The sequence below is a fragment of the Somniosus microcephalus genome, chromosome 5 (assembly GCF_052327205.1).
Source record: "Somniosus microcephalus isolate GS21.2 chromosome 5, FLI_Smic_1.0, whole genome shotgun sequence".
Lineage (NCBI taxonomy): Eukaryota > Metazoa > Chordata > Chondrichthyes > Squaliformes > Somniosidae > Somniosus > Somniosus microcephalus.
This window is the reverse complement of record NC_140991.1, coordinates 149,020,722-149,040,971: the sequence shown is the minus strand read 5'-3', so window position 1 is coordinate 149,040,971 and position 20,250 is coordinate 149,020,722.

The following is a 20,250-nucleotide window of genomic DNA, read 5'->3' as shown; positions in this document are numbered from 1 at the left end:
ACAATATCCACAGTTTTTGAAGCGTTTTATGTCTGTGTCGCCCATTTTTAGAACTCTCGCTGTTCTTTCTGTTCTGAAACACGCTCTCTGGGCAGTGTTCTTTGGTGTGTGTCTTTTAACTGTGTGCACTGTCTGTTCACTCGAGCTGCTCGTGGCGCCGGTTATGGTTTTCAACTGTGCTTGGGCTATCTCGTGCAATCTAGCTATGTCTATAGCTTTGTCCAGCATTAGCCCGGACCCAACATTTAAAAGTTTCTCTCTCACTTTACCTCTGACCATCTCATCTTTATCTGCATATACACAGTCTTTTACCAGTAGTTTTAACTCAGTCACGAACTGTTCAAATGACTCACTAGCTCCTTGTACTTTCTCCTGAAACTTGTACCTAGCGAATATCGTATTTGTCTTGGGCATCACATATGCTTCAAAATGGTCAAAATAACTTTTCAGTACCTTTGCTTCATCTGCGGTGAGAGACCATGTGTTAAAAATGTCTCCCCCTTTTTCTTCGATCCACAGGAGTAGGTAGCTGCATCTTTCTTCCTCCCCTTTGCTTTTCAGTGGACCCAAAAACATCAACTTCACGTGTTGCTTGAACTTGCACCATTCTCTATGTAAGTTCAAAGATCCCCAATTCATTCGAGGTAAGGGAGCTCCAACGATGTCCATTTCAAATCCCACTTCTGACACCATGTCTTGTTTTGCACACTTTGTACAAAAATAATAAATTGCAGGACAACGGAGTATTACAATTTAAACACTTTTAATGAAGCATCAGGTCTGTGCTGACTCACAGCAGTACAGCACCATGTGGACAAAATGGAGTCAGGACCCCCTGGGTCTTCCAAACAATAGCAGTCCTTACAGATGCCTGCAGGCCAATGACAACTCAGCATGTGATCACATGTGAATATAATAGGTATTCCTTACAGATGCCTGCGGGCCAATAATAATTCGATATGCAAATGTTACAGAGCCATTTAAGATAGTTAAATACTTGTTAAATGCTTGTTAACTACTATTTTGCCAGCCTATTTCTATTTTACCACTTTTTTAACAAGGTTCACGTCATTCGGAGATCACGTCAGGTAAGTAGGTCGGGTTTTCTGTTTCTCCCCATTGCTGTGAATAGGAGACAGCTGCAAAAGTGGTAAGAAAGCTCCCATTTCACAGCTGTTCACTTTCCAATGTTAGAAGCTTGAGCCTTCAGGACTTGGAAGACACTTCTGAGCTTTATGCAGTTTGAAAGTGTTTGGAGTAAACTCTCTATCCACTGTCATCTCCTTGGAGCAACCTCTCTCACCATTGACAGATCGCTTCTGTCATCTCAACTTCAGCTGCCATCTATTCCAACAACATCGGAGCCCTTGAAAAAAATCTCACCTTGATCCTCTGAATCCCTCCACGATCAGCCACAACACCAACATCACCAAGCACACCAACATCACCAACAACAGCACCAACCTTCTCCACGATCACCTGATGCTGCACAGGACACAGGGCATCAGCACCCATCAATATTGTTGCCTGGGAGGCCAGGGATGGCATCACCATGGCCAGATTTACTTCACTTGACGCTGTACACCCTGGTGCCAGGTTGGCACCACACCAGAACTGTAAAGCATCCCTACAATGTCCAAACCATTCCTTTCACACTCATCACAATTGGTGGCAGGGGGGGCGGGGGGTGGTGGGGAGGAGAGTTATGTCTCAACATTCACTGGAACTCACTAAGGCACTTCCAAAGGTGAGCACAGATCTGTCCAATGTGTTGAAAATGTAGATTTCAATGTTTGACAACACATTAACAGAAACCCCACATGAACATTGGCTAGACCACTCAAGTGCCTACCAGTGTGTGTTGTTAGCTGGTATGTTTGCAGTAGGATGAGGGTGAGTGTGAGGGGTGGCTAGTGAGATGGGGAAGTGATAATGTAGATAGAGAGGGATGGGTGGAGGTGCAAGGTAATTTGGTGTGAGTAAGGATGTGCAGGTGTAGGGTAGGGAAGGCAGAGTTATGGGGATGTAATGATGCACAGCAGGATGAGGTTGAGTGTGGCTTGGCAGTAACGCTTCTTGATCTGCTCAGATCATTGAAAGGTTTGCGCCACTGCAGCCTGGTCCTCCTGACGACATCCCTGCTTGTGTCCTCCTGTGCACTGTGCAACCAGGCTGCGTTGGTCTCCTGGGGAGGTCTCTTCCGCCCATGGGAAGGGAAGAGAATCTCCCTGCGTGCTGTGACTCCCTCCATAAACATATTGAGGGAGTCATGGGAGAGCCTGGGTGCAGCCATGCACCTTTGTGCAGTGCTTCTCAGTGCTTGCAGCACCTCAATACTGTAGAACACTGACAGAACAACTGTCAAAATCAATTTGCACATGGTCCCTTTAAGGAAACCGGCTGATGACGCGTCATCAAATGATGTCATCAGACCCGCTTCCTATTAATTGGCCGGGAACCTCGCAGAGCAGGCTTAACAAGCACAATCAACGGAAAATCACTTGAGTTCGGGCTGCAGTAGGCAGCGGGCTGGGACTGCGACACCGACCCCGGCTGCCCCAGGCCTGCCTCGGTCGGCGAAATCGCTGCCATTAACTCTGTTTCTCTCTCCACAGATACTGCCTGAACTGACCTGCTGAATAATTCCAACATTTTCTGTTTATATTTTGGAATTCAGTACTTGACAACAAATATTTTCCCAGAAAAACATTTAAATGCTATCAGTAGTACAAATGTGCAATGCTTAATTGTTGAAAACTGTAGAACACCTCTCGCAGCCTTCCCTTCACTTTACAATTTCAGACTTTCAAAGCCAAGCTTTGTGTCACCTAACCACTAGTCCTTGATTCATCTCATCTTCTATCTTATCCTTTTGAACATCCTGCAGTGTGGACCTTGGTTCTTTGACTCGGTTTCTCAATATTAAAAAAAACATACGATTAGTATGCATGTACTGGACACATATGACAGAGGGAATCACTTTGTCAGTTTCTTTTCCAATTTTTTTCCTTTTGTGTAAGCAACATTGTTATTTACTTCAACCTGGTTGTTTGTGGGCTGAAGAGTAAACAGTTATTACAGTGAGCGTTTACACCTTTTGTACTTGACTCTTGCAGTGAATTAGAAACATTTTTAAAATTTTTAATTGAAGGAAGTACGAAGGAGATCTTTTGCACGACAGGGAACAACACAGCCATTGCTACGAGGTACAAGGTTTACAGCACAGCAATGGTGCTGACAACATATGTTGACTTGCGGTAGCATAGATTGTTAGTCAAGCCCATGTGTGGGCAGTTAAAATCGCCATTACAGTACAGATGGTTTAAATTCGTATATATCAACAGTTGCAGCTGCATGCAGAATTGCACGGCCACAAGACAAAAAGGTGTATAGGATCCCACGTTGTGAAAAGAATGACATGCGTAGAAAGAATCAGTAATAAATGAATTCTGAAACCTTTATTCAGATATAGGCTACAAAGGCTGTTGGGTAAGTTGGACTTGTAAAACACTGTCAAATTACCGCAGATGCTGAATTGACATAAACTACATTAACAAATCATGACTCTACTCAAGATGTCAGAAAGAAAGATTTCACTGACAGCTTTTCTTTCAATCCTTGACAGATTACTTACTGTGAACTACTACAGGTATGTCATCTATCAAGTGGCACAGTGGAGAGTCTCATTTTAGCTTATGAATATAAAACAACTAGGTTAGGTTATTTGATTTCCTAAATCTTCCTTTCAGTTATCTCCATTGCATTCAGCCTCAAGCTTTTCTCCTCTCGTGGTCGCGTTTTCAATTCACTGTTTCTCTTAAACAAGTTTTTGCAATCCTTTACTGGAATTGCTGCTATGTAGAAATGTTCACTTGTCAATAACCTCTAAAGTGTCTTTGAATCATAGCCCTAGATATTAACAATTTAGTACTAGAGCATGGAAATAGAGAAATATGGAATATAGTTTATCCACATTTCTTGAGTAAAGGTCACCTTAGGGTCTTTAGCAAATAACAAAATCTTTGGTTTCATGCCGCATGAGCCTCTGGGTAAAATTCCTATCTTTGTAAGAGTTGATGGGAGTTTTAAGTAGGGCAAAATAATTTCACCTGAAGTTTATAAAAGTAAACACATTAATCCATTATAAAGCAGAAACCTTTTAAGAAATGGTGGGTTGTTTGTTTTAGCTTTCTTAGTTAAACAATCACAGCAAGAACTCTGTACAACTCTTGTCAGCCCAGTATGCAAACACTGGCCTGGATCTTGCACTCGCCGCTGCCCACAAAGATCCAACAATAGCTGTGGCATGAATTTCACCATTCTCGACATTAATTTCATTCTGGCGCCAAGTCTAGGGGATATCCAGCGTCCAGCAACAGTGACGACATCAAGCAGGCTAAGCAGCCAATCACAAGAATTCTCACAGACAGCAAATCAGGAAGTAAAAAGCGCTGATTATCCTTCACTTTTTAATCATTTTACAGAGAAATAAAAAGACTTGCATTTATATAGCACCTTTCATGACCACTGGACGTCCCAAAGTGCTTTACAGCGAATTAGTACTTTTTGAAGTGTAATCACTGTTGCAATGTAGGAAATGCAGCAGTTAATTTGCACACAGCAAACTCCCTCAAACAGCAATGTGATAATGACCAGATAATCTGTTTTTATTATATTGATTGAGGGATAATAAATATTGGCCAGGACACCAGGGATAACTCCCCTGCTCTTCTTCAAAGTAGTGCCATGGGATCTTTTACGTGAACCTGAGAGAGCAGATGGGGCCTCAGTTTAATATCTCATTCGAAAGACAGCACCTCCGACAGTGCAGCACTCCCTCAGTACTGCACTGGAGTATCAGCCTAGATTTTTGTGCTCAAGTCTTGGAGTGGGACTTGAACCCACAACCTTCAGACTCAGAGGCAAGAGTGCTACACTGAGCCACAGCTGAGCTAAATAAAGATATGGGATTAAGGTAGAAGCTGAAATATCATAATAAACTTTAAAAAAAATAATGGGCGTGAAATTAGATTGGGGGGCTAACTTTTAACTTTTTGAAAAGTTAGCACCTGGCGAAATACATTGAAAAATGTTGCAAAATTGGGCGTTTTCATCCCAGGAGTGAAGCGGGGCGGTAAATGAGGTGCTAATGGTCTGAGTGGAGCACTGCAGGGGTGCTATTGTCAGAGCACTACCCAATCTCAGCTGACTTGCGTTCAGCACTCAGCTTTCAAGCCTTGACTCGAGCTTATTCCAGCTCTTAAAGGGAAGGTAATTTCAAGCTGCAGCTGCTCATTCTCAGCATTGCTGCACTTGAGTGTGATCTCTCAGCTACTGAGACAGGCTTGTGCCATGGCTGCTGCAAGGGAGAGGGAGCGGGCTACTCGATTCAGTGATGTGGAATTGGATATGTTCAGCGGCTTATTTAACAATGTCTCAACAGAGTTATGGCCGACAAAAAAGTTTCCCCAAGATGGCGCCTTTAAATAGCGCGTGCAGAGCCAAAGCCCGATGGCAACTCGACAGCTAATGCTGTCATTGTTAGCGGCAGGCGGTAAGTGAGGGGGCGCGGCTGAATTTTGCATCCGGGGCACTAACGGGATGCTGCGCACGGCGATGACCTACAGGAGCAAGGCGCTAACTCTTGTGCCTCTGCAAAAACCCAGCTCAATTTAACACGGGGCGTTAATATCGCCGCGCCCTGGCAAAAACACAACTGCGCCTTGTTAGCGCCCCATGGAGCACTAATGGCAGGCGCAAAGCAGCCAAATTTTGCGCCCAATATGTTTTATTATTTTAAAAATCAATGGAATTTTTATCATAATGGGGAAATTTGACATTCCACAAATATAAAATTAGTTTTGCAGGGCCAGAGAAGTTCTTCAGCAGTAATTATGACTTAATACACCATTAAAAACTCAGTTACACCTCATTCAACATGGCTTAATTTTTTCAGAGGGTTTTGCAGCGAGATTAGAGCGTAAAAAGTGGAAGTTTGTGTCAATTGAAGTGATTTCTAAGATTTCCATCTGCAAAGACTTCAACAGCGCACCCTGAGGAGAAGCAGAGTATCACTGACATCAACCTTTCGATTTCCGCGGTTAATTGCGCAAGTGCAGATGCCAGAAGTTGCTGTCAGTTTCGCAGAGTAATGACAGTGAACGCTGACAGTTTTGGCCTCATTACAACCACAAATTCTGGGCCATTGGCTTCATAGTGGAGAATAAAAAAGCAAGTTTGAGTCATTCGAATAGCTGTCATTTTCCGGAGTTTATTTAATAGTACATTTAAAATGAGCATTTCTTCCATTAACTGCTCCCCATGTCCTGATGTTAGGAAAGAACTGGTGGCTCCACATTCCATCTGCCCATTGAGAAATGCAGTATTGTTTGTATTTCAAAATAAAATATAAGATGTGTAATGATCAATAACATGTCATTCTATAGTGGACACTAGGTGGAGCCGTAGAGCTGTATATAGCTGTATGTATAAGACTACACTACCCAGCTGTATGTACATTAAGACTACATTACCCATGAGGCACTAGGCTACCCACAAGGCAGCAGTCAAGATGGAAGCCTCTACAGATACTGTATCTAGTCCACATGTGCTCAATAAAGTAACTAGCAAAAGCTAGCTGTGTTCATAATAAGAATGTCTATTTAGTAATGAACATAAGATGGTACCAGGATGGTGAAGATCTGCTGAAAATTGTGAAAAGCAACATGGAGAATTTGAAGCCACCAGAGCGTTTGAATCTCGAGGGAAATGTCGACTACAATTGGCGGATTTTTAAACAACAATTCAAACTCTACATTGCTGCCATCGGATTCGGTATGAAGCCAGACGCAAGAAAAATAGCGTTGCTGCTTACGGTTGCAGGCCCACAGGTGATAGAGGTATTTAATACATTTGTATTTAATCCAGAGGAGAACAGAGCAAAATTAGAAGATGTGCTAAAAAAATTTGATGCACATTGCTCTCCCAAAAAGAATGAGACGTATGAAAGATACATCTTCCGTTCTCGGACACAGCAATAAAATGAGACTTTTGATAGCTTTATAACTGATCTGAAACTGAAAGCACAGACATGTAATTTCTCTGAGCTCAAAGCATCCATGATTCGTGACCAGATTGTGTTTGGTATTCATGATAAAAAAGTCAGGGAACATCTGTTGAGAGAAACCGAACTAAATTTGGAAAATGCGGTGAAAATATGCCAAGCCAGCGAGCTAGCTCGAAAGCACGCGAAGACTTTCAGTGAAATCAATAATGATGCGATTGTAATGAGTGATAATGCTGCTGTCGGTGCTGTGTCCTATAAGGGGAAGAAACGTGGGCAGAACAGAAATGAAAAGCAATCGGAGGATGAAATTTTTAATTGTAAACGCTGTGGTTACAAACACCAGTTAAGACAATGCCCAGCATTTGGAAAAATGTGCACAAAGTGTAATGGAAAGAATCACTTTGCCAAACAATGCTTTTCAAAAGTAAAAACAACGAAAGGGCAACAAGTTAATGTGATTGAGGACACTGATTTAAGTGAGACATTTTTTGTAGGAATGGTGTCATGTGATGATATCAAAAAAGATACAGAAAATGTGCAGCCCTCAGAAATGGACAATGCTGAACATAAAGTCAATGCAGTAAAAGTGGACAAATGGATGATCCCACTGCAGATAAATGGAGCATTAGTTACATTGAAACTGGACACTGGGGCAAAAGCAAACTTAATCAGTATGAGTGACATAAAAAAATATGAAAGAAAAGCCCAAAATACAGAAAAAGTCAGTACTACTGAAGGACTATAATGGACAGAAAATAGATAGCTTAGGTGTATGCAGACTCAAAGTGACAGTCAAAGACAAAGTGCATCATCTCATGTTTTCTGTTGTGGCTGAAAGACTTGATTCGATACTAGGTGAAAAAGCTTGTGAAGACTTAGAACTGGTCAAGAGAGTCTACCGTATAAACTGTGCCATAAGCAGACCAGATGACTCAGGTGATGAAGCAGAGAGCCCATCAAGGATGAAAAGGCCAAAGGGTATCCATGTCTTCAAAAAGCCTAGTTTCTCCAAGAAGAAAGAAAAAGACTTTAAGGTCAAAGAGAAGCCAAAGGAAGAAAAGCACAAAGAGGAAAAACACAAGGAGAAAAAGTCCAAAGGTATAACCGCAGCAGATGTTGTTAAGCAGTGGAAAGAGAAAAAGAAAAAGAAGAAGCCTGCACCAGAGCAGGAAGCAGTTCCGGTGGATACTCCTTCTTCCCTCAGGCCAATCTTTGGTGTTCCATTAGCCGAGGCTGCTGAGAGGACTATGCTGTATGATGGGATCCAGCTGCCAGCAGTTTTTCGAGAGTGCATTGACTACATTGAGAGTTATGGCATGAAGAGTGAAGGAAACACTGAAACCCTCTCCAAGCAAAGATCGCAAGGAGACCTCGATCTATGCAAGAGCAGATTGATGACAATGCCGCAACTGCATCTTGTCATTCACCACCAGAACAATCTCATGAAGACACATCAGACTTACCCGTGTTGAGAAGATCCACACGTGAAGTAAAAAAGCCTGATAGACTTAATCTTTGAGTACAATGTAAAGCTTTGAAAATGTGTTGACTGTTTTGAAAATGTTTATGTTTATAGAGCACTAACAAAAGTGTTACTGATATTATCTTTATTGTTTTCTTGAAAGTTGATTGATATTGATTTTCTTAAACCTCAAAGAAAGGAGGATGTAATGATCAATAACATGTCATTCTATAGTGGACACTAGGTGGAGCTGTAGAGCTGTATATAGCTGTATGTATAAGACTACACTACCCAGCTGTATGTACATTAAGACTACATTACCCATGAGGCACTAGGCTAACCACAAGGCAGCAGTCAAGATGGAAGCCTCTACAGATACTGTACCTACTCCACATGTGCTCAATAAAGTAACTAGCAAAAGCTAGCTGTGTTCATAATAAGAATGTCTATTTATTAATGAACATGAGAAGATGATGTTCACTTGAAAGATACGTGATTTCAATAAGTAATCTGTGTGAGCCCCTATAAGGCAATCTTCATCATTGGAAATCTACAGAAAGTATTTTTTTGATGTTATATAACGGAACACAAGTTTGTATTTTCAAAGCTAAAAGTGTTTTATGTAATCAAAGGGTTAATCGGTTATCCTGCTCACAGGCCTAATGTTATCAGCTGATCATGTGTTGAACTAGTTGTCATTTGAGGCGAGGCCATGACTGCTTGAGCTTTGGAAGCTTAAAGCTCAACAAGAGCAAAGCAGATATCTTGTGATGGGCATTTAACATAAGAAATGCATGTAGGAACAAGTGGCAGTGGGGATGTAGAAAAATGGAAAGATTGGCATGTAAGAATGTAACATAAGAAAGTGTATATGTTAAAAATATACTGTTCAGCTAATGAAAACTGTATCTTCAAAATACAATCTACTATATTGTGCAGACTACCCAAAGTAAGCGCAGCAATCGGTTAGTGCTATTTGTTCCATCAAAGTTAATTATATAAATTTCAAATCAAGATAAATCAATAACACATATAAAAGTTCTTGTAGTCCAGCTATTAGAAACAAAAGATTGTGTTGAAGCTGATCCTGAAGGACAAGAAAAAATATTAAACTTTTATACCTGCACACTATTATTAGTCAACGGTGCATAAACAGCCAGTGAAAAGAGAAGGCAGTAAGACGATATCATGAAATACTGCGCCCCTTTAAAAATACTGAAAACAATAATCAAAAAAGCAAATAAATGTGGCTCCTTGTCTCATTTTATGCTAGGAAAAAGCAAATGTGTACTATTTGTGATTTCATTAGAACTTGTATTGCAATTCAATAAGGCACTCACTAATACATTGCAAATGTTATAAATTTCAACACATAAACAAAAATGTACCCATCTGTTTTTTTATATAACAGCTTAGTGTCATTACACTTTAACAGTTATACTGTGTTATCAATGTACACTTATAAGTCTGTCTCCACATAATAATGTCCAAGTAGAAATGGACCTTAGTGAAAAAATCATTTCACATGTTGAAATTCAGCTTATGTTATACGCAATAGCCTGATATAGGAACAGAAATTCTAGAGCAAAATGTACAGCCAAAAACCTTAGAAAAGAACCACAAATTCCTTAACATCATCCATAAATCTTGTCTCTTTGAACACGTTCTCCATTTCAAATCCATAAAAAGTGGTAGAATGTAATAAATTGAATCTATTTTTATTATAAATCAAACAAAATACTCCAAACTGCACATTGAAAGAATATAATAAAACTATTGCCTTGTTTCTAGCGAGTGATTTTCTTCAGATTTCAGGAACTAAGTTCCATATAATAATCTGATAAATCAGTTGCTACATACTGCCACTGTCATTGATGCAGTCTGCACTGACTCTGTAGAACTGAAACAATGGTATATGGAAACGTTCCTCCATGAACTATTTAGAGCAAGATCATAAATGATTTCACTACAAACTTTGCACAGAGGAAATCTTCCCTCCACAGTATATTATTCCTGGGATCAGGGATGAGACTCACATTCATGCTAATTACAGGTAGATTATCCTTTATCCGCACTTCTGAAAACCGAAAACCTCTAAAAACCGAAAGTTTTTTCGTGGAGCGTAAGTCATGCACACGACATGACCCGAGTGGCGCCAAACATGACAGGAGTGGTCCGGGAGCTCTGCCTTTCCCTGTGAGCAGGGCAGAGGATCACAGAGTTCCTTCCTGGGTAGGAGATTGCAGGCCGAGCCGGGCAGTGTGAAGGAGGTACCGGGAGAGTGAACCCAACAATACAGCGGCCCGTCCGATAGCTGCAGCGGCCCGTCCGATAGTCTTTTCTTCCCCCCCCCCGACCTGATTTGCGGGCCAGCTTAGTGTAGGAATCAGCCGATATCCGGCTTTCCCACAACTGGCGGCGGCAGTCGCGCCCCAGACCCCCGCTAAGTCAAGTAATTCAGATACGGAGCAGGGGGAGCCGGAAACCTCGATCTAACGGCAGAAATCAGCAGCCGTTTTGTTAGGTTTTTTTTCTTCCCCTAGCATTTTTTTTCTTCCCCTAGCATTTTTTTAAACAGTCAGGCTGTGGAAAGAGTCTCTGTAGCTTAGCAACAGCTTCAGAGACGCTTCCAAGGCAGGGCCCGAGTGTTTACAAGCTGTTGCTAAGCAACAGTGTTTGTTGCCAGATACGGAGATGAAAACCTTCTGAAATCCGAAAAATTCCAAAAAACAAAACACAGCTGGTCCCAAGGTTTTCGGATAAAGGATAGTCTACCTGTAGTATGTTTAGCACTACTTGAGGTAGTAGAACTTGCAGCATTCCAGGGAGAATGTTAGAACATCTGAAGGGATTGTTCTGCACTGGAAAATCATAGAATCATACAACACAAAAGGAGGCCATTCAGCCCACCGTGCCTGTGCCAGCCCTTTGGTAGAGCTATCCAATTAGTCCCACTCCCTTGCTCTTTCCCCATAGCCCAGCAAATTATTACTTTTCAAGTATATATCCAATTCTCTCTTGAAAGTTACCATTGAATCTGCTTCCACTATCCTTACAGAAAGTACATTCCAGATCATGACAACTCTTTTAAGTTTTCTTTATTGGAGGCTGTTTCCCCTGGCTGGGGAGTCTAGAACCAGGGGTCACAGTCTCAGAATAAGGGGTCAGCCACTTAGGACTGAGATGAGGAGAAATTTCTTCACTCAAAGGGTTGTGAATCTTTGGAATTCTCTACCCCAGAGGGCTGTGGATGTTCAGTCATTGAGTATATTCAAGACAGAGGTCGACAGATTTTTGGATACTAAGGGAACCAAGCGATATGGGGATAGTGCAGGAAGGTGGAGTTGAGGTAGAAGATCAGCCATGATCTTAGTGAATGGTGAAGCAGGCTCAAAGAGCCGAATGGCCGACTCCTGCTCCTAATTCTTATGTTCTTATGTTCAAATAACTATATTAAGGAAAATTTCACACTCATATTACATTAATGATAGCATTTATTATGAGGGTTAATAACATATGGATAAAGTCTTACCATGCACCGAGTTTAGGTTTGATGAGCAAAATGGAAAGCAGACTAATCATTGACAGTTCTCAAGAGCTGCTTGGTGGAGAACCTATCCTTGGTCATCAGAAAGCTCGATTTCAAAAGGCAGATGGTTTATTTCCATTAACACCTTCGATGTTATCTAGTCAAGTGGCATTCAGACCATTCATTATACCATTGGCATGTTCTTTGAATGTGCAAGATGTTTTTATAATCCAGTGGGACAGTAGCTATGGTTCCTCTTGTTTTCTGGGAAGAATGATATCAGAATGGCTTTTTCAAAATCCATTATATACAAAAAGCAGACTACAAGCTGATTGCATTTGATAACCATGGAAGAGAAGTAAATGAAATCCAGTAAAAGTAAAATCAGAATGCTCACAAGACACCTTTGAATGCTCAAGTCTTGGCTTTAGAGACAGCATTCAGGTGTTTCCCAGACAGTCCTATTTCATATTTGTAGCGTGTCATTGTTTTCTTTAAAATAACGGATCTGTTTACATTACACTGGAGATCATTTGTCTAAAATAAATGATTACATATTGACATTTTAATGCAAGACTAAAAACCTTGAAAATTCTTTGAGCACTATTTTTGGCATTGTGATTAGCATGTTTGCATCAAATTCCTATGTGTGCTATTTTAACGAATATGCTAACCTGCTTATTTAAAAATAAACATACAGAAGAATTTCAACACCCTCCCCCACACCTTCAAAAATTCCTCCAAAATAAATCTAAAATATGATAACCGATTTATATGTGTCAAATTTTTTGTCTTATAATAATTCTGTAAAGTGCCTTGGGACATTTTACTACATTAAAGGCGCTATATAAATACAAGTTGTTGTTCTATATAGTGTTAAAATTTCCTACAAATGTTAATAATAGAAACTATCAGTCACAATAACAGAGAGCAATGAAGATAAACGGACACATAATAACATCAACACTCAGTTAACCACTGTCAACGTTCAGAATAGTACTAGGAAGTATCTATATTACCATTATATTGCTGCAGACTCTCATACAGTGAGGAAGTCACTTCTTGCCAATAAGCAAATGACTTCAAAGTTACTGACATTGGATAGTGTAATGAAAGTTTGCCAGTAGAAGAGCCATAGGGACTATTTAAAATGAGATATTGTTTCATAATCTAATTCCCTTTCTCAGATAATTATCCAGAATCAATCACTGTCTGGGTTAGAAATACTAATCAGGTTTAAGTTAAAGTCCTGGAGATATATATCTCAAAGTCTGATATTCCGTAAGGACTAAAAAAATTAGCTAGCTGTGTCTGTTTGGAATTAGTATACAAAAGATTTCATCAAAAGAGTATGCGTTATTATATTAATTTTTAAAATGGTCAATAAAACCATAATAAATCTGTTCTGATAATGCCACCTTCCACACCAGTGCTTCCGATATGTCTTCCTTTTTCCTCAACCGAGGATTCCCCTCTAACGTGGTTGACATGGCCCTCGACCGTGTCCGTTCCATTTCCCGCACTTCTGCTCTCATCCCTTCCCCTCCCTCCCAGAACTATGATAGCGTTCCCCTTGTCCTCACCTTTCACCCCACCAGCCTCCACATTCAACGGACCAGCCTCCGCCATTTCTGCCATCTCCAGCACGATCCCATCACCAAACACAACTTCCCCTCCCCTCCTCTTTCAGCATTCTGAAGGGACCATTCCCTCCGCAACACCCTGGTCCACTCCTCAGTCACCCCAACACCCCTGCCCCTTGCCACAGCACCTTCCCGTGCAAGCACAGGAGATGCAACACCTGTCCTTTTACCTCCTCCCATCCCACCATCCATGGCCCCAAACACTCCTTCCAGGTGAAACGGCGATTTACTTGTACTTCTTGCAATTTAGTATACTGTATTCGCTGCTCACTCCTCTACATTGGGGAGACCAAATGCAGATTGGGTGACCGCTTTGCGGAACACCTCAGTTCAGTCCACAAGCGTGACCCTGAGCTTCCGGTCGCCTGTCACTTTAATTCTCTGCTCCACTCCCACTCTGACCTCTCTGTCCTTGGCCCCTTAAACTGTTCCAGCGAAACTCAATATAAGCTCGAGGAACAGCACCTCATCTTTCTATTAGGCAGTTTACAGCCTTCTGGACTCAACACTGAGTTCAACAATTTCAGACCATAACCTCTGCCCCTATTTTTTCAGATGACAGCTGTTGATGATTCTGGTACCCTTTTACACCTCTTCTAGACCCATCTTTTGTTTCTTTACTTGTCCCATTACCGTCTTTTTTTGCTTTGTACTATCATACCTTTTGTCATTTAACCACTTCTGCCTTCTACCCTATCACAGACCTTCCCTTTTGTTCTCTCCTCCCCTCCCCCCCTTTCCCTGCTCCTGCACACGCTTAAAATCTGTTACATCTCTAACTTTTTCCAGTTCTGATGAAAAGTCATTGACCTGAAACGTTAACTCTATTTCTCTCTCCACAGATGCTGCCTGACCTGCTGAGTATTTCCAGCATTTTCTGTTTTTATTTAAGCCATAATAAATCTTCCACTACATGTCGAAAGCAACAGACATTGTGGGCAGCATTTTTTCACACCAGTTACGCCAGCTCCCGACATAATTCAAATGGATTTCAGCAGAAAATTCTTCTGAAGATGCTCCACGAGTTCCCCACTGACCTGCGCCACTTCAGGCATTTTCAACTGGTAATGAGCATATCTAATTGCCCACCAAGATATATGAGTGAGCCTATTATAGTGAGACACAAATTATGGAAATATGTCATATGTCATGAGGGTGAACAATTCAATTCTCCAGCCCCATATTTTTCAAGCATTTTTTCAAAAATCTACCCCCCCCCGCCCCAGAGGCCTCCAACCATGCCACACTATCGCCACCATCTCCACCCCCGCCCCCCTCCTAGCAGACTCCTTGGCATACATCGGGCAGCCTGGCTCATTTATGCAAAACAGCCAAACCCCAGAGAATGATTGCAGCTAAAACCAGTGGTGGTCAACTAACATCGCAGCTGTATGACACTGTCGTGTCGCAGGCCATCAGCATATGCCAGGCCTCCGCTCGTCCCCTCACAGAACTATGTCAGTGGAACATGCCAGCCAATGCCAAACTGCTCAGGAGCAAGCTGACATGAGAAGAGGGCCATCCTAATCCAATGAGCAATAAACTGCCTCCTGCGATCCTGGCCCTCAGTTGGCACCTAGAAGGAGCATTAGAATAGGTGATAGAAAGATACATATAGGCAGCCAAGGGAAGTACAGTGTTAGCAAAGAGCATGGTGATTGCAATTTGTAATTATTGTAATAAAATATAGTGTGCGCTGACATGGTGTTTTGTTATTCATAGAGGTTACAGTCATACAGGAAAAGGTGCACTTATTTGGTGCTGACATATTCACCAAGGTGATGATAATTGGCATGGTCATGCAGGGGCAAAGAAGGCTGATGTTGTTGTCAAAGGTAGACTTGGTTGCACAGAAAAGAAAACTTCTGCAATGCACAACAGCTGCTGGTGCGAAAACACGAGCAAGGATACTGAACTATGGGGACCCAATCTTTATACAGTAAATGCAATAACATTTACAGATGTCACATGATCAGGTGTCACGTGGTCAGGAGTCATGTGGTCAGACATCACATGATTAGACATCACATGATCAAACCTCTGGGAATACCTCCAACCAGAGTTAGGAACCCCAGTACTCAGTGATAACCTGCTTTTATGTCTGTTGTTTTCATCAAGCTATGCTCATCATTCCATTTGACCTTGCTGATGAAAGGATCTACCTTTGAAAATAAGGTGAGCTGGAGGCAAGTGAATGCTGTGACGTGTGGAAGGGACCTTATATTAAAACTGAACTCAACAGTATTGCATTAAAAAAATCTATGAAAGAAAATTCAATCCTGGCCGCTCCAATCAGAAGATCATATGGGACACTGGAATGTTCCTCAAAGATTGTCAGGTTCTGTGCGACGCAGCAAAAGGAATTACAGTTTGTGCTGAAGAACCTCACAGGAATTGCTTTAGAAATATGTTAATGCTGATGATTAACTATGCAAGTTGTTTGTTCATTTATTTATCTTACTAGATGAGAAAACTTTGTGAAGATGAGCACAACAGTAAATTATTTGCAAGTGTAATATTAATATAATTGTTGATAAAAAATACCATTTATTTTATTCATAATTTGTGTGATTTTCATTTACAAAGAAAGCTAACATTTAAACAATGGAAAATATCACTGTGAGTATTTTAGTATAGTCTCGACTGACTGTTTTAGTTCTTAGACCAGAACCTGACACTTAACAGTTCCTCTGCTTTCCATGAAATTAGAGAAAAATAGAATTGAAGCTGTCATACGAGTAATGTCTGAAACCACTTTCCTTTCATCAAGCTTGTGGTGAAAGGGTTTTATTGCCACTGTATTGTCTCTGCCTCTTGTGACTTCTCAGATCTGTAAGTATTAAAAATGAGAGATTTGTCACAATGTCCTGAACTTGACGCCATGGCACAATGTAATTTCCTAGAAGCAACTTTTCTGTCAAACCTTCTCATCAATCTCATTCCCGTCTATTAAAGCTGACAACACTAAATTAAAGGCTTTTATACAAATCTTAATTGCATCAGAGGAAGCCCCATAATAATACATCAGTTGAAAGGGGTCACATCTTGTCTTCAATATGACAAGAATTGTCTATATCATTACTTTGTCACACTGAATCTTTTTCACTGTTGAAAAATGAGTATGTAAAGAGAGGTGAGATGAGTGGAGGAAATCTCTAAGCTATCAAACAACAGGACAATATTTTTAATAACAGATATTATAAGGTGTGATCATAGACATCGCCACCTTTGGTTTATTGGCTGTTTATATATAGGTTGCACTTATGATCCACCTCCAAATTTTGCTGAATTTAAAATCGAATTTTGTTTTTGTTTTCCCTTTGAAACGCATTACCCAAGGTGTTGCACTTTCTGCTGTTGTGTTTTTGTTAATCTTCTTTATAATAGTTGCTCACTAAGTGGGTACATTTCTGTGTATGCTGGCTGCAAAGGCCATTCAATTCACAAAAGGTTTATGTCACAGACAAATGCTGAATACAAAATAATACATCAATCCAACAAGGTGATGTTTTTTATTTACAGTTTCTAATAATGTTAGGAGAAAGAGTGCATTTTATGTCCTGTATTTATGCTCAGATTAATGTTATTCTATTGTATTACACTGACTTAATTAAAATTTCTCACATTAAATTATGTTGTGATGGGACTCTGCCGCATAGTAATTATAGAAAGAAGCAATCACAACCAATAGGAATTCAGTAATTGTTACCCAGTGCAGATATTACAACTCATTTACACTTTACAGTGACCAGATGATCTCCAGCAGGAAATGATGTGCAACCGTGACGACTTGGGTCAGAACCTTGCTACATGCAGCATTAAAGAGGGCAACAGTTTATGAAGCATTTTGAGAATTATGAGTAAAATAATCTCAGGTAATAGTGGTTTCTGTAAACTGTGATAAAGAAAACAAGCTGGGCCAGGAATGTCTGTCTGTGGATTCAATTTCATCTCTCTGTAATATTACTTGACTGCAGTTTCCTATTCTCACTTCCTTCTCTCTCATAGAATCATAGAATGGTTACAGCACAGAAGAAGGCCATTCGGCCTGTCTAGCCTGTGCCGGCTCTCTACAAGAGCACTTCAGCTAGTCCCACTCCCCTGCCTTTTCCCTGTAGCCCTGCAATTTTTTTCCTTCAGGTACTTATCCAATTCTCTTTTGAAAGCCATGATTGAATCTGCCTCCACCACCCTTTCAGGCAGTGCCTTCCAGATCTTCCACTCGCTGCATAAGAAAGTTTTTCCTCATGTCACCTTTGGTTCTGCTGCCAATCACCTTAAATCTGTGTCCTCTGGTTCTCAATGTTTCGCCAATGGGAATAGTTTCTCTCTATCTACTCTGTCCAGACCCCTCATGATTTTGAACGCTTCTATCAAATCTCCTCTCAACCTTCTCTGCTTTAAGGAGAACAACCCCAGCTTCTCTAGTCTATTCACGTAACTGAAGTCCCTCATCCCTGGAACCATTCTTGTAAATCTTTTCTGCACCCTCTCTAAGGCCTTCACATCCTTCCTAAAGTGCGGTGCCCAGAATTGGACACAATACTCCAGTTGAGGCTGAACCAGTGTTTTATAAAGGTTCAAGCTTTTGTCCTTGCTTTTGTACTCTATGGGGGAAAAATTGGGTATCGCCCATTTTGGGGCACTAATGTCGGCCGGGTGCAAATTTTAGCGCCCGGCACTAATTATCGCCCCCAACCGCGAAATTCATCTCCAGCGCCCCTGGAGGTGATTGGAGCGCTAAATCAAGCATTACACACCTCTCTTAGGGCACTAATGTCAGGGATTGAGGCACTACCTCAGAACGCTACTGAAGCTCAGGCAATGTCAATTACCTTGTACTCAGACAGACTGGCGCCATCTAGTTCGTAAAGGGGAGGGTCCATCTTGCTGCACAGCCTCACCCTGCTCATTGCAGCGTTTGACCTCAGCCTGCAAGCAGTTAAAAATCTTCATCCAAGATTTATGATGGATACTCAAAGGCCCAGGGAGAGAGCTCGTCGGTTTAGCGACCAGGCATTGGTGGCTCTGGTTGTGGCTGTGGAACGCCGACAGGCAGTGCTGTTTCCAGACACTGGCAGGAGGCCATTACCCCGGGAGTTCACAAGAGTCTGGACGGAGGTTGTCCAGCATGTTTCATCCAGGAACTTGGTACATAGGACTCGCACGCAGTGCCGTAAGAAGTTCCACGGCCTCATTCGGGTGGTCAGGGTGAGTATCTGCTTGAAAAACCTCTACATCCCACCATCTCAACCTCACTCTGTGCACTGACGGTGTAAATACCCAAATGCCCAACACTCACCCAACAACTATGTACAGCTCATAAAAGCCACATTCACATCCCACACCTTGCAGACATTAAGGCTATTCAACTATAGTAGGCACATCTGCCAAACACATGGCTGCACACTCACTCACACGCTGTCCTTTTTCTTGCAGGCCAAGCTTTCACATAATCGCAGAGAGCAACAACAGATAGGAGGACAGGCGGAGCTGCACCCCCTCACACAATTGGAGGAGAGAGTCCATAGACTCATTGCCAGTCATGTTGTCGGCGCCTTGGCCATTGGAGAGGTCGACCCCCCCCTCTCATACCACTTACCCCTCACAACACCAGCCTTTTACACTTTCAATCTAATTATACTGGCTCCAGTCCATGCTCCCTTCCTGCCCCCCTGCCCTCATGTTAAAGCCACTCATGTACCTTCTTGCTTTCAGATAGTGAACCACCAGCTGAGCAGCCTGTCCCTCAGCCTCCCAGTGGCAGCGACGCACCAGAGGAGGAGGAGGAGGAGGAAGATGAAGATGAAGATGATGAAGATGAAGATGAAGATGAAGCACGCGCCTCACTGCCTGCACCTCCCGAGGGCGACACTGGGGCCACGCATTCACTGGAGGGGAGTGTAGGGGGTTTCGATCTGATCTGGGTGAAGCTCCGGGACCCAGTGGGCTGCAGCAACGCCATGGGTAAAGGTAAGCTCAGGAGCCATCTCCCTGGGGGGTGAGTGCGCGCATGAGTTCTGCTGCACAGGACTCGGATGAGGACCTCGATATAGCGGCCATGAATATTCAGGCTATGAGCATGCATGCGGAGCTCATGGGTGCAATGGCAAGGGTGTCCGACAGCATGGATGCACTGCCTAGGAGTGTGGAGGAGTCCACCGCCAGCACAGCTATCATCTGTGTGCAAACCCTTGAACCTATCCTTGCCTCGTTGCAGAGGATGGTTGAATTGCAGAGAGACCGTGGGGAACCAGAGCCCATGCTGCGTGTAATACGAGAGGTGGCAGCATTTACTGCAGCACAGGCCGAGGCAATGCAACAGCTTAGTGCTGGAATCGAGTCATTGGTTAGTGCCATCCAATGTCAGACTGCTCTCATGCAGCCTCAGATTGATGCCACGCAAGCGCTGACTGCTGCCATCGTCGCTGGGGCGACCACTGTCCACCAGGGACCTGACGGTGCCTCAGCAGGCCAGCAATCTGTGCTTGAGCAGATTGCTCTGGATGCTGTGGTTCTGCCCCAGGGGAGTGGCAGTGTGTCGGTCAAG